This window comes from Danio rerio, chromosome 8 (assembly GCF_049306965.1).
Source record: "Danio rerio strain Tuebingen ecotype United States chromosome 8, GRCz12tu, whole genome shotgun sequence".
Lineage (NCBI taxonomy): Eukaryota > Metazoa > Chordata > Actinopteri > Cypriniformes > Danionidae > Danio > Danio rerio.
The window spans coordinates 42,748,553-42,761,668 of NC_133183.1; the positions used below are offsets into that span (position 1 = coordinate 42,748,553).

General features: G+C 39.4%; 2 long non-coding RNA genes across 3 annotated transcripts in view; one reads left to right on the forward strand and one right to left on the reverse strand.

The window, feature by feature from the left end:
• Nucleotides 1-9,445, reverse strand: part of LOC141375881 (uncharacterized) — a 61,893-nt gene extending 52,448 nt beyond the window's left edge. Inside the window, exon 1 of the long non-coding RNA XR_012384676.1 lies at nucleotides 9,091-9,445. This is a non-coding gene — a long non-coding RNA (uncharacterized lncRNA). The remainder of the gene's footprint in view (nucleotides 1-9,090) is intronic.
• A 667-nt stretch (nucleotides 9,446-10,112) lies between these two features.
• Nucleotides 10,113-12,399, forward strand: LOC141375880 (uncharacterized). 2 transcript variants are annotated; one of them, XR_012384675.1, is made up of 4 exons: nucleotides 10,113-10,250; nucleotides 11,624-11,822; nucleotides 11,916-11,966; nucleotides 12,094-12,399. It is a non-coding gene; the product is annotated as an uncharacterized lncRNA (long non-coding RNA). The 2 variants fall into 2 exon arrangements; XR_012384674.1 differs by lacking the exon at nucleotides 10,113-10,250 and having other exon boundaries at nucleotides 11,013-11,822; nucleotides 12,094-12,350.
• Nucleotides 12,400-13,116: the final 717 nt, after the last annotated feature.

Below are 13,116 nucleotides of genomic sequence, written 5' to 3' on the forward strand. Positions count from 1 at the left end.
CCCTCCAACCAATGACGCCACTCCTCCAAAGCGAGTTTGACAGCCAACAACTCCCTAATACCAATGTCGTAGTTTCGTTCTGCGGGAGATAATCGGTGAGAGAAAAACGCGCACGGATGAATTCTGTCATCCGAGGCGGCGCGCTGGGACAGGATAGCGCCCACCCCACCTCTGACGCGTCAACCTCCACCACAAACTGCCGGGAGGGATCAGGTGTCACTAAAATGGGAGCTGAAACAAAACGGCTCTTTAGATTGGAGAATGCAGCCTGTGCTGCGCTCGACCACCTGAAGGGAGTTTTGGAGGAGGTCAAGGACGTCAGAGGGGCGGCGAGCTGGCTGAAATTGCGAATAAAACGCCGGTAAAAATTGGCGAAGCCCAGAAATCTCTGCAGGGCCTTACGAGACTCCGGAATTGGCCAATTTACCACAGCCTGAACCTTCTCTGGATCCATGCGCACCCCCTCGACTGACACAATGTGTCCTAGAAAGGGAACAGACTGTGCATGAAACACGCATTTCTCCGCCTTGACAAAAAGCCCATTCTCTAGCAGCCGCTGAAGCACTCGCCTGACGTGCTGCACATGTTCCTGGAGAGAACGAGAAAAAATCAGAATGTCATCCAGGTAGACATAAATAAACTGATCTATCATGTCTCGCAACACGTCATTTACGAGTGCTTGGAAAACTGCAGGAGCATTAGAAAGCCCGAACAGAAGAACACAATATTCAAAATGCCCCCTGGGGGTCAAAAACGCAGTTTTCCACTCATGACCCTGCTTCATGCGAACCAAATGATATGCGTTACGGAGATCTAATTTCGTGAAAAACGAAGCCCCCTGCAGACGCTCGAACGCTGAAGACATCAGCGGCAAAGGATACGTATTCTTCACCGTGATGCTGTTCAGCCCTCGATAGTCAATGCAGGGTCTAAGAGACCCATCCTTCTTTTTCACGAAAAAGAACCCCGCCCCCGCCGGTGAAGAAGAGGGCCGTATGATCTTGGCCGCTAGAGAATCAGAAATATATTTCTCCATGGCCTCCCTCTCAGGAATAGAAAGAGAGTATAACTTGCCTTTGGGCGGAGACGTACCTGGCAATAAATCTATAGCACAGTCATAGGGACGGTGAGGAGGCAGAGAAGCAGCTCGAGACTTACTGAACACTCTCTTCAGGTCGAGGTACTCACTGGGCACGTTTGACAGGTCCGTGCGCTCCTCCTGAAACACAGAACAAGAAACAGCAGAACGAGCAGACGAAAGACAAGACTGATGACAGTTCTCACTCCATGAAAATATAGTATTAAGACCCCAGTTAATATGAGGCTTATGAAGAATTAACCAAGGATGACCTAAAACCACCGGTGTGTTGGAACAGTCTGTTAAAAAAAATGAAATGTTTTCAACATGATTTCCAGACGTGATCAGTTTTATGGGTTTAGTGGAGTGAGTGATAGTGGGAAGGGAAAGTCCGCTGAGTGCGCGTACTGCAATGGGTTGTGCCAGAGCTATAACCGGAAGTTTAAAACTGAAAGCAAAACTGGAGTCTATGAAATTTCCCTCCGCCCCGGAATCGACAAGGGCGTGGGTGTTCTGACTTCCGGAACCCCATGTTATGGTGACAGGTAGTAATGTGGCCGCCGCAGAGGATTTGTCCAAACTGATTTCACCCATCAGTAACCTCTTACCTACTGATGGGTGTTGTCTTTTACGGGACAGGAAGCCACCCGATGCCCCGCCCCCCCCGCAGTAAAGGCAGAGTCCCTCAGTTCTCCGACGACGCTTCTCCTGCAAGGATAAGCGGGATCTGCCCAGCTGCATGGGCTCCGGGTCAGCGCTACTCATCTCCGGCGCCACCGCCGAGACCGGAAGCTCAGGAACAGGATCCGGAAATCTGTCATGCCTCAAGCAACTCTCACGGCGGAGCAGTCTGGAATCCACCCGGATAGCCAGATCCACTAATTCGTCCAGCGTCTTAGGCAGATCTAAAGAGTAGATCTCATCCTGGAGCCGATCCGAAAGCCCATGTAGAAACATGTCCCATTGAGCCTCCGCGTTCCAACCGCTTTCAGCAGCCAACGTGCGGAACTCGATTGAATAGTCCGCCACGCTCCGATTCCCCTGGCGGAGCTCAGCAAGGACTCGGGCGGCCTCTCTCCCTGAGGCGGCCCTATCAAAGACCTTCTTGAGTTCTTTGGAGAAAAGATCGAAGGATGAACAACACGGAAGCTTTTTCTCCCAAGCTGTGGTACCCCATTGGGCTGCTCTTCCAGACAAGAGGGTGATTACGAACGCCACCTTGGACTGCTCAGATGAAAACAAGGATGGCTGCAGGGTGATGTACAGGGAGCATTTGGCCAGGAAGGACCGACACAAGTGCGGCTCTCCAGCATAACAGGTCGGAGGAGGAAGGCGAGGCTCAGCAGCGCGGCTAGCGTTAGCAATAACTGGCGCAGGTACCACCTCCGGGGCTGGTGCAGGAGCCGCTTGAGCTGCTCCAGAACCCAGCTGTTGAACCTGCGTCGTCAGCAGTGAAACCTGCTCAACCAGGGCCTGGATAGCCTGTGCGGTGGTGGCCAACGCTTCATCTTGGCGATCGATCCGGGCATTGCTGTTTGTGAGGAACTCTGAAATCTGTGATGCACTCGCTGGATCCATGGTGAAGGTCAGTTCGTTCTGTCACGTATAATGAAAGTTCAGAGAGATCCAAGTGCGAGTTAACAAAAATAATATTTATTGACAAAGTCAAACAAAAATCAAGTAAGGAATGGTGCTAGTGCTAGGAGGGATCGGGCAGGAATCAGACGGGAAAACAGGGTCCAGAAAATAGTCCTCGGATCCTACGCACACAGACAGAATAGCACACCATAAGCACACATAACGAACTGACAAAGACACACAGAAAACGTGGCTCATATATAGACCTGAATATGAGCCTCAGCTGGCGAGCTCATCAGGCCAGCTGAGTGCCGTCATCACACGTGATCAAAACAAATACACGAGGAGAACAAAAACAAACCAACATGATCAAACAGACACTCCGGAAAAGCGCACAAACCTGCAACCGTGACAACCTATATATGTGCTATGTATCACCTCAACAACTCCATACAGCCCCTGAGGGACCATTACAGTTTCTTTGTGATGCAAACCGACTCAACAATTTTGTGAACTGCTCCACCCTAGTCTGTTGAATGTGTGGAACAGGGAACTGACTACAGATGGCTGTTGTCTTGTCAGTGAAGAAAGTATCACAATCAACAGCTGATAAAGAGGTGGTGTACGAAAAAGAAGAACAAAGCAGTGAATTAAAGAAGAGCTTGCGGGAGTCTGAAGTGCTGTTGATCTTGTTTTGGTAATCAGTTTTGGCAGTATTGATCATGGTGGTTGAGAAAGAGGACATTGAGAGCATTCTGTTGCACCAATACTGACAGTATAATAACCTCATTACTGAAGTGCTGTATTCAATAATGTGTGCATTCAATAATGTCCACAATACTTTTCAGACACCATTTATCTCCAACAGATCTTTAAAAATTACCTTTTTTTTCTCACCATAAAATGCATATCAGAAAATAAGGTAGGCCTACTCAATTCCTCTCAGACATGTCAAGATAAACAAATCAAATGTTCAGCAAGCGCTGTGTAGTTTTCTATTTACTATTTAATAAAATCCTTATGTGAATTTGGTATTTTTCAGAAGTGAAGTAAAACAGTATTGAAAGCATATATTAGGCTCTATTAAAAGCATATCACACAAGGTGGTGTTTTACCAGAGTGTTTGTTCCTTAAAAATATCAGTGAAATGCCAGGCACATTAAATAAGATGCTACTATTATAAAAACGTGGTATGAGATAAAACACTTTTTAAGGAATCAGTTCAGTAAACATAAATAAATAATAACTTTCGATAAATGGTTCTACAGTGTATATTTCCTTAATGGGGTATATGCCGAAGCATGCTAATAGGACTTTTAATTTGCCAGTAACCTGGGTTAAGCGCTTCCGACAAATTGAATGCCAATGCAAAATCCGATGCATTCAAGGTCTGTTTTCTTTAAAAATCAGCGATCTCCACTAGCTGAGTGATATCCGATTTAAAGTGGGTCTCAGATTGTACAAGAAGAACTGCATTAAATTACATTTCCCTCGCCATATCTTTAAAATATGAGCATTTATTTTACCCCAGTATATTCAATGGAGCTTCTGCGTTAGCCTGCCGATTCTGACGGGCACGTGTGAGTAAACAGCTTTTTGTCTCGTTTTACGCTTGAGCAACTAAATAAATGCTAAAGTTTATTTAACTGAATGTATTTTAATGACATTACAATATCGATGCTGTATAAGGAACCGTATAAAATGGCAAAAAGTTCACAATAAAAGGTCACCGGAAGTGTATCAGCATGGGAACTGCACTAGCTCGGCATATACCCTATAAGTGCAGTGTTATCAATTGATTCAATTATTACATGAATCACCCATAGGTCATTTGTCGCCACCTAATGGCGTTTACGTTTCTAACGTGTTAAATCCAATGACTGTAAAAAATATGGACGACGCGACAGCCCTTTTTCCCATTGAACGCCTTGAGGGCAAAACGCCTGCTTGACGGGCACAAACTGTCGCAAAAGACTGCTGAAATTGGAGCCAGACATGCGCAGAAGGATTGTCTGATGGAGCCAGAGGAGGAGCCGCGAAAATGAGCGGAGTCGAGCTTCCAATCAAACGCTTTATGTAAAATCAACTACGCCCCCCGAACTTCTCAGCATGCGTTTGCTGTCATATCAACACAAATGGATGTAATAACGTTAACAAATATGAGAGTTTTATATATTCAATCGCGCCAGCTCCAGGCCGCAGCGCATAACTTACTCTCGGCGTCGCGGGTTGATTCCGGCTCGCATGCGGCAGCGCCGGCTCGCTCGACCGCCGCATCTGGCTCGATTGACTCGGGCTGGAATTGGGTAGTGAGTCCAGGCATCCGGAGTAGGTCCAGCAGAGGTAACATTAGTCAGTCTGAGCTCTAAGAGATAAGTCTCCGGCAGGCGAGAATCTAGCCGGAACTGTGTTTTGCTATCTGGGTGGCTAGGCGTGTATCAGCAAACTAATAAAGCCCGAAAAAAGCCCTGAACTTAGCGAATAAACAGTGTTCCACCAGGATCATGTATGTCAGAAACTGTAGTTTACTGCTGAACTAATTTTGTCATGGTAAAATAACACAGAAATCGAATAATAACATTTCAGTCTACTTCAGTCTCCTGCCGAAGCTCAGACGCAGCGCTTTGAGAAACTGTCAATCACAGCTGTCAATCACGATGACACGCCCAGCATTAAATTACTGCTAAAAACAAACTGTTTACAAAAATGAAGATCTGCACCTATTTCAGCACAATAACCAGTGCCTTAATCCACCAGAACTATCTTTCGGGACATTTTATTGCAAGTGTAATATTTTTTTTTTATTTGGGCTCAAGTCTCCTTCATTAACACGGAGGAGGCGGGCTTTATGACTTGTACTGCAGCCAGCCCCCAGGGGGCGATCTAACGGCCGAAACCTTCACTCAAACGTAGGCTTGCGGCACACTTGGTTAAATCATTAAAAATCCCCCACACAAAAGAGTCTGTCTGAAATGTGTGAACACTGATAAGCAGAGTGATGTAAATTGTGCTGATGGACATCATCTAAAGACTACAAGAACAGTTTACAAAAGCAGCAGAGTTTACCATGATTTCCACACGTTTTCTCTATAAACAGTTACAATGTGTAGTTACACATTCACCGGCCACTTTATTAGGTACACCTTACCAGTACCGGTTTGGGCCCCCTTTTGCCTTCAGAACTGCCTTAATGCTTTATAAAATGGATTCAAGAAGATACCGGAAAATTCCAAAATTTTGGTCTATATTGACATGATAGTATCACGCAGTTGCTGCAGATTTGTTTAAGAAACCAGATGATTTGCGCTTTATGATGTGTTGTCCTGCTGGAAGTAGCCATCAGAAGATGGGTACATTGTGGTCATAAAGGGATGGACATGGTCAGCAACAATACTCAGGTAGGCTGTGGCATTAATACGATGCTAAAAGAAAATATTCCCCACACCATTACACAACTACCACCAGCCTGAACCATCGATACAAGGCAGGATGGATCCATGCTTTCATGCTGTTGACACCAAATTCTGACCCTACCATCCGAATGTTGCAGCAGAAATCAAGATTTATCAGACCAGGGTATTTTTTTTCCAATCTTCTATTGTCCAATTTTGGTGAGCCTGTGCAAAGTTTCCTGTTCTTAGATAACAGGAGTGGCACCTGTGTGGCTTTCTGCTGTTATAGCCCATCTACCTCAAGGTTGAACGTGTTGTGGATTCAGAGATGCTGTTCTCTATACCTCGGTTGTAACGAGTGGTTATTTGAGTTACTGTTGCCTTTTTATCAGCTGGAAAAAGTCTGTCCATTCTCCTCTGACCTTTGGCATCAACGAGGCATTTGCGCCCACAGAATTGCCACTCACTGGATATTTTCTCTTTTTCTGACCATTCTCTGTAAACCCTAGAGAGGGTTGTGCGTGAAAATCCCAGTAGATTGGCAGTTTCTGCAATATTCAGACCAGCCCGTCTGGCACTAACAACCATGCTACGTTCAAAGTGATTTAAATCACCTTTCCTCCCCATTATGATGCTCAGTTTGAACTGCAGCAGATTGTCTTGAACATGTCTACATGCCTAAATGCATTGAGTAGCTGCCATGCGATTGACTGATTAAAAGTTTACGTTAACAAGCAGTTTGACAGGTGTACCTAATAGAGTGGCCGGTTGAGTGTATACAGGAGTCTGAAACTTTTCATTTGTGTTCACCACCAAAAAAAAATACTTGGTTTTGAGTCATTTACACATTTTATAATTCTCTTACGTTATAGGCGTTGCTAGACTACACTTACTGAGTCATGTGCCCCAGTAAAAATGACCAGTGCTCCATAAATGCACTAGTTACAGTTTTCCTTTAATTAAGAGTGGTCATCCCAGAATAAAGACTGTGCTGAAGTTATTTTCCAAAGAAATGTATTGAGATTAATTAAAGACTTAACATCTTGTTTCTTTGGCAGATTGGCATGTGGAGAAAAAGGGAAACACACCTCAAACAAGCAGCTACACAAATTACATTGTATGTAAGCAAACAATTAATAAACCATGCAAATACATCTTATTTTTCAGGTTGGAAAGTTACTGTGTATGCTTTATGGCTACTGTTTTGAGGGAGGATTATTTATGCAATGTTTATTAAGTAAGGATTATCTATGCATTGTAAATCCCTTATAAATGACACTTAAAGGCTGTTATATTCTTAAGAAGAATGAAATGAGAATGAACAACAGTGATTCAACACAAAAAGCAATATTTTTTTCAAGATAAAACAATGCAGCAGTAAAACTGCATGAACTGAAAAATAAATCTTTGCAATCTTATCTAATGGTAAAATGAATACGGTTTACATGCTGAATACTAAGTGTCAAAATATGCTCTGTACATACAATACATTAGATAAAACAGCAATAGTCTAAATTAAAAATATAACAATATGATTCAAATGTTATTCAGTGATATTTAAAGTGAACTATATGTTATTTTTTTAGAGATTACACAGACTAAGTAACTATAGGCCTATGCCTAAAAAACAATAGTAACTGGATGCAGCCTTTATGATGCAAGCTGAGATTGTATCTCTCAGCGATGCAATGTCAGCAGAGGTGGGTAGAGTATCCGACATCTATACTTAAGTAAAAGTACAAGTACTTGCAGAAATTTCAAAAGTTACTTGAGTAAGAGTAAAAAAGGATCTGATGAAAAAAAAATAGTCAAGTAAATAGCTACTCATTTTAAATACAGTTAAAGTCAAAATAATAATATAAATTCCTGTGAATTTCTTTACTTTTTAAATATTTGCTAAGAAATGTGCAACAGATTCAGATATTTTTCACAGTACTTCCTATATTGTTTCTTTTGGTAAATGTCTTACTTGTTTTATATCTGCTAAAAAAACAGTTTTTGATGTTTTTAAAACCATTTTAAGGTGAACATTAGGCCACATAAGGATTTATTTATTTATATTTATTTATTTGTTTGATTTTCTACAGAACAAACCATGGTTAATGATTTGCCTATTACCCTAACTTGCCAATTTATACTTGGTTAAGCCTTTAAATGTCATTTTAGGCTAAATACTTTTACTCTTGAAAATTATTTAGTCAAATATTATGTGCTGTCTTCATGTCAAAGATAAAAGGAATCAGTTATTAGAAATTAGTTATTAAAACTATAGAAATGTGCTGATAAAATCTTTCTGTTAAACAGAATTTACAGGAAAAATATAGGGGGGGGGGGGGGGGGGTTGTAACAATTCTGACTTTAATTATACGGTGCAAACCAAAAGTTTGGACACACCTTCTCATTCAAAGATTTTTTTTATTTTCATGAGTATTTTCATGTAGATTCCCACTGAAGGCATCAACACTATGAAATAACATATGTGGAATTAAATACATAACAAAAAAGTGTGAAACAACTGAAAATGTCATTCTAGGTTCTTCAAAGTAGCCACCTTTGCTTTGATTACTGCTTTGCACACTCTTGGCATTCTATTGATAAGCTTCAAGAGGTGGTCACCTGAAATGGTTTTCACTTCACAGGTGTGCCCTGTCAGGTTTAATAAGGGGGGTTTCTTGCCTTATTAAAGCTCATCAAGAGAACGCCAAGAGTGTGCAAAGCAGTAATCAAAGTTAAAGGTGGCTGAAGAACCTACAATATGGCATGTTAATTAGTAGTTTCAAGTTTTTAAGTTGTTGTTGTGTATATAATTACAGATGTGTTAATTCATAGTTTCATATACATATATAAACATCATTTTATGTTAAAATGTTTAAATGTTATATTTTTAATGGTTAACAGTGTGAATGACAAATGTGCAGGGCTATAGCCTGGTTATTCCGTTAAACAGTTTATAATTTTGTTTACAGTTTACAGTAAAACAGTAAAACAGTTTACAGTTTATAATTTTGTTTATAATTTTATAAGTTTATAATTTTGACTTACCACTATGTGTTTTTAGGTTAGAGCTGAAATCAAGGCTGGAATTCATGTAGATGCAATATAAGCTCGATGTACAGTGTGCATCGCATTATTAAACTATTCTTGTTGACATCTTGGAGTGAAAAATTGTCTTGACTGAATTTGAGGCCGAGAGGTGACATGGTCCGATAAACTCACTGCACAGACAGCGTGACCGTCCTTCTCGGAACCGCAGATGGCGACATGGCGTGACCGCAGTATAAAAACACGAGTAGGGTGAATAATGTCGGTATAAACTCATGTCTTCCTTGACTTCGGCCATCATGCCAACACAGGCGCGCGCGCTCTAACCGAAAGCGGGGACGTGTCTATAGCAACCTCTTGCAACCACCCCAATGCGGTGCCTCACGATATTTGTAAATTTGTAATAATTTGTAATATTAAAGTTGTAATAATCATATTTATTTACATTAACGGAGTAATGCCGCCAAATGTAGAGAAGTAAGATTAATGATTTTTCTAATCATACTTGAGTAACAGTACAGGTTACTCAACTATTTTACTCAACTACATATAACGAAGTAAATGTAATTCGTTACTGCACACCTAAATGTTAGACACAATCATTCAATAAAGCTAGTGACGTCACGTATAAATGCATGTAAAATATAAAACGTATAAGAAAAGCTCTTAAAGGACTTTCAAGTTGTAAAGCAACCAGAACTGTGAATATAAAACTAAACTCTTAATTGTGTACCAACTATTGTTCTTTGTTTGCTTTCTTTTAGTTTTAGTTTTTACTTTTTATTTTTTTGCTAAAATGTGAATATCCTATTGTAAAAGTTATGTATTTGACTGGAAATGTTCAACAAATATATAAAAATACAAGCAAAGCATACAAAAGTTAGTCAAATTGAAAATTGAAGTTGCTATTATTTATATACTCAAAAGGCAACGTTACAGTCAGGGACCCAAATCCTTTACTAAATTATTTTTATTATTGTGATATCCTACAGTGCCTCACGGAAATCGCACACTGTACCTTTAAGTTGATTCAACATGGCGGCGCGGTGGCGTTGCTGCGGTTACCGTAGTCCGAGGCATTCTAAAATAGAATGTGTTCGAAAAACGTCAGATGGTGAAGAGAAACTGCATTAAGTGTTTGACCATCGCATGGCATGACGGTATGTAAAGATTTCTCTAAAAGTATAATTTTGGCGTGGTTTTGCTGAAGAAGACTAAAGATTTTAGTAGCCTATTTCTCTCGGTCTTTTGGTTCAGATTATTATATTATATTATTATATCCACGTATTTTTCGGTTAAGTTATGAGTGTTGGTTGTAATTAGAGATTGTTATATTGTCGACTTGTCAATTGTAGGATTTATAATTATATATATATATATATATATATATATATATATATATATATATATATATATATATATATATATATATAATTATATATATATATATATATATATATATATATATATATATATATATATAWTTATATATATATATATATATATATATATATATATATATATATATATATATAATTATATATATATATATATATATATACATATATATATATATATATATATATATATATATATATATATATAATTATATATATATATATATATATATATATATATATATATATATATATATATATATATATATATAAAAAATTATATATAATTATATATATATATATATATATATATATATATATATATATATATATATATATATATATATATATATATAATTATATATATATATATATATATATATATATATATATATATAATTATATATAATTTTTTATATATATATATATATATATATATGTATTTTTTTTTATTGTCGTTTGTGTAATTTTATCTTCTTTAGTAACCTATTTCTAATCGTAGAATGCCATTTGTTATGTTGTCAGGTTGGTACACCACTAGGTACAATATTTGTGTTTGTATGCTTCATTTGTATATTGCTATCTTGTTTAACATTTGTAGATAGTTTTTTTTTTTGCTATATAGTCAGATACATTTATCTGTTGTAATCTATTTCTGTGCTTTCAGTTTTAACACATATTAAGTACGTCTATTTGCAGATATATTGTCTGGCTGTTGTATTATTTATTTGTAATTTATGCTGTCGGCCTTTTCAATATTTGAAGCTTTTTATTGTTATTTGCTCTATTTAATTTTACTATTTATTGAAACACATTGAGCCATTCTAAGTCGTTGTCATCTTCTAGAGGATTTATTTATAGCTATGAAATATTTTTTGTTAGTGTTAGAACAGAACCAGACTGGAGACAATGGTGGATGAAACTTCTAAAGAATGGTATTAAGATGATGTAATGACTTGATATCTTTCTATTGTATTTTTGCATATTGGAATGGACCACATGGAGAAAAAAAATTGAATTGCACACCTCAACAATGACTGGGAATTTATTGTCAGGAATTTATTTAAAATGCATTCTTTCAAGATGAAGCGGGTGGTGGTTGGTATAGATGGTTAGACAGGTCTTGTGTTTGTCAGGTCTTTGTTTTTCAGGTAATGGAGAGAGAGCAGGCAGAAGAGGGAGACTCACAAGAGCATCGGTGGACATTTATCTAAAACACAGCAGGTAGTGCTATGTTGGTGCCGTCTTTGTCTTTTGCAGGTTGGAGTGGAGCAGGAGAAGACTCACAAAGGGAGCGCTGGAGATATACTTAAAGACCTGGAGCTCAGCAAACAGGTAGAACTGCTTGAACAGACTAGGCAATGGAGTTAGTTTCCAAAGAAATGTGTTAAGGATTAAATAAAGATTTGATATCTTTCTCTTTGGCAGATTGGCATGGAGCATGTGGAGAAACAGAGAAACACACTTCAATAATGACAAGTACATCGTAATTTGAAGTTTTATAATTAGATTTTTACAGACAAAGTGATGGTCAGATATTTTCTTTAGAAAAAAAAGAAAGAACAAACTGGTAGACTTCTATTGATGTTGTCTTTGTCTTTTACAGAGTGGAGTAGAGACACTAGGGAATTGCACATCTCAGGAATAAGAAACTGATGGTCAGGTATCCCCTATCAACAACAAATGTCCTTCCAAGAGGAAGGGGGTGGTGGTGGGCTTAGATGGTAAAGTCTAGATAGGATGCACAGCCGGCCGGAAGTGTGATATGCACATTAATATAGCAGCATTTTTTTGATACTGTATAACAATAATTTGTATTTTTACAGTACTGTGACGGTTGGGGTTGGAGTAGGGGTAGACGTTAAAAAATCTAATTTATTGGATAAGTTAATACATAAAAAAATGATACTCTGTACAACGTTCGAGGTTACAGAAGTAACCCTTCGTTCCCCGAGGAGGGGAACGGAAGTGCCATGAATGGGAGGATTCGGATCAGAAGCCGCTTATCTGGAGAGTGTTGAACGGGCCAATGAATGAAATTAATTGGCAGCGTAAGCTTGCGCAGGTGTGCGACATCTGCAATTATCTCAGCATATAAGCACACCTGAAGCCAGCAGACGCCATCCTTTTAAGCTGAAGAGACTTTCAAACAGCTAAGGGACAGTCATTATGGCGACGGAATATGGCACTTCCGTTCCCCTCCTCGGGGAACGAAGGGTTACTTCTGTAACCTCGAACGTTCCCCTTCGGTTGGGGAACTTCAGTGCCATGAATGGGAGAATATGGAAAGCGCCATAATGACTGCACCTTACCAACACCCCCGATGAGGAGATAGTCAAGCAAGCGTGACGCACCCACATCATGGGGGGCGCGGTCCTCCAACGTGTCCCTGGCCCTAATTTATCCTACTTCAACAGAAGTTTTACGGATTTAGATATATTTTTTGGGAAGTCGTGAGCATCTAGATAATTCTAGGAAATACGACAGTACGTTGGGAAGCGTGCAATCCCGATAGGGAGGACGCTGCGGAGGCCATCCGTTACCCAAGGGGGGGATAGATGGCAGAATTTACCTATGGACTAGCCCTAAAAAGGGGGAGTACGCATAGCAAAAGAGTGGTTAGTGGAGA